The sequence below is a fragment of the Eschrichtius robustus genome, chromosome 1 (genome assembly GCF_028021215.1).
Source record: "Eschrichtius robustus isolate mEscRob2 chromosome 1, mEscRob2.pri, whole genome shotgun sequence".
Classification (NCBI taxonomy): Eukaryota; Metazoa; Chordata; class Mammalia; order Artiodactyla; family Eschrichtiidae; genus Eschrichtius; species Eschrichtius robustus.
The window spans coordinates 134,463,929-134,466,441 of record NC_090824.1 but is presented as its reverse complement, the minus strand read 5'-3'; positions in this window follow the sequence as shown (position 1 = coordinate 134,466,441).

Sequence of the window (2,513 nt, the reverse complement as noted above, 5' to 3'; positions counted from 1 at the left end):
TATGGGAACCAAAATCCATATCTGCTTCCCCTGCCTTCCATACCTTGAGTTTCTTTGTTAAAGCTTTTTCAGGACTTTCTCACTCTTAGAAAGTTCTGCTGCTATTTCCAGGGTGATGTGTGTCAGATGCACCCTTGGGTCCCGGGTTCTGGCTGCTCTCCTCACCCAAATCCCCGGACTTCAGTGAGGTTTCCAGGGTGTGGGCACTGCCTCTCATTCTCCTTGGCCTTCTGGTGCCAACCCTGCCCGCAGACACTGCCTGTAAGACTAAATCTGGGGGACGGCAGGGGTTGGTGGGGACACATGCAGGGCTTCCCAACAAATGCTGTGGTTGGGTGTGTACCTGATGCAGCCACAGTGAGAGCAGCTGGGGAGGCCCCATCCCTGGGCGTGACCGGCAGGGCTCAGAGGCTTTGGAGGATGGCCTTGGTATCTTGACCATGAAGGGGAGATGCCCGGTGGGAGCTGGGGAGTGATCCCCCTGCCCCAAGCTGGAAGGGCAGATGTTGTTAACCTCACTCAGCCTGAATCAGCAGGGCAAGCGGGAACCTTCCTCAGGAGGCTGGCCCAAGGGGTGGGCATCAGGTGTGGGGCCGGCGCAGGTGCCGTGGAAGCAGGCTGAGGGACCTCCAGCGCAGAGGGGAGGGGCTGGACGCACAGGCACTGCTGTGGACCAAGAGAGAGCCTCTTTGGTACCCAGACCCCCGCCGCCCAGGAAAGCCCCATACTGTTTTCTTGGAATACGGCGTCCAAGGAACAACCCTTTTCTGGCTCAGGCACGAAGGCGGTTTGCTCTTCCTCCCCTTCTGTTCCTCCTGCTGTGGTCTCGCTCATCCCCACCCTCTAGCCCTTCCAGAGCCAGAGCACCCCCTCCCCGAACCAAGAGCACTGTGCCTCCCCAGGAGCCCCTTGAGCATCTGCTGAAGCCTGTGGCCTCAGTGGGATAGGCTCCCATTCTAGGCTTCAGCTTTCTGACCTGGGATCTGGGGACTTTTGACTCTACCTCATAGGTAGACAGTCTGGAGTTTGGTGACCTTGTCTCAGCCCTCCCCTTCCCTCCTGGGGGCACCTAGAAAGGAGAAGAGGGGTGGGGCTGGAATCAGGACAGCATCTCTGAGGCACACATGGGTGCAGGGTGCAGCAGAACGGTGACCTCTGGATGACAGGCTTCTGCCCACACCCCGTCTCAGTCCTGCCACCCGGCCCCAGATGGAGAGTGGCAGAGCCGCAGCACTCACCCCATGCCAGGACGGACTCAGTGAGGGAAGGCTAGAGGGGCTGCAGCCACATTCCGCTCCATCCCCTGCCTGGGCTGGTGAGTGGCCCAGGGGCTCCAGTAGGTTGGGGCCAGGTCCTTCTGGAGGCACAGCATGGCTCCAAGAAGCACCCCCTCTCCACCCTGTCAGAGTACCTACTTGCTGCCAGGGATCCTGAGGCATGAATAGTGTGAGAGCCAAAAGGGGGGACCCCCTTCTCCTTGGAGAACTCTGAGTGCTGAGTGCAATAGGCTGGGGAGACCACAGTGATCTGGAGGGGTGGGTCCAACACCCTGCAGCTCACCCAGTACCTGCCTCTGCAGGAGTAGCTTACCGGCTCTCCAAGTCAGCATGTGGGCCAGGCAGGAGAGCATTCCTGTCTTACTGATGGGGAAACGGAGGCCCAGAGGTGTAGTATGCCTTGCCCAGAGTCACACAGCTCACACAGTGAGCAGGAGAACTGGCCCTGGAACCCAGAGCCCTGGTTCTTGGACCAAGTTTCTCTCCCTTTCTCACTAGTGTTACTCCCCTGGGAAGGAAGGGAGCTGGCAGGAGGCAGGTGGGTGCAAAGGTGTCCTGAGGGCTTCTGGGAGGGGAAGGAACAGGGGAGGTGCCTTCCTTCTGCTTCTCCCTGCCCCGATCCAGTGTCCAGGAGCTCGGGGTACCACTGCCAGGACAGGGGCTAGAGGGCCACCGCCCCCATCAGCCTCTCCCAAGTAAACTCTTCTCCCTTCCCTTCCTGGGAGACGCTGCCTCCCAGATGAAGCCTCCACAGTTGCCCCCAGGGGCTGTCTCACTAGGTATGGGGTTCACACTGGTGGGTGCACCCGCCCCACTGTGAGCAGGAAATGTGTCTGATTCTCCTGGGTGTGCTCAGTCCCGCCACAGGCCTGGCAATCAGTAGGTGCTCAATATGAGAGTAAGAGAGCAAGTCGCAGGTGGAGTGGGTGACTGTGTGAGTGAGTAGGGGGGTGGGAGTGGGAGGCTGCAGGGTGGGTGGTGGTGGAGGGTAAGATACCCAGGGCCCCTCCCCCAGCAGGATGTGGGCTTCTTCCCACGCAGCAGGCTGGGCCCTGAGATAAACCCTGTGGGGTTTCCACAGTGGGTTTGAGGCCCTCTTGGTCAAGCTGTGGTCCTCAGACGGTGGTGGCTGCCCTTTCCACATTCTGCTAGGGAAGGACGAAGCCCAAGGATGTCCTCTGAGCCCAACCTAGCTTTGGCCAACCCGGCCGGCAGACTACGTGCAGAACCACAGAG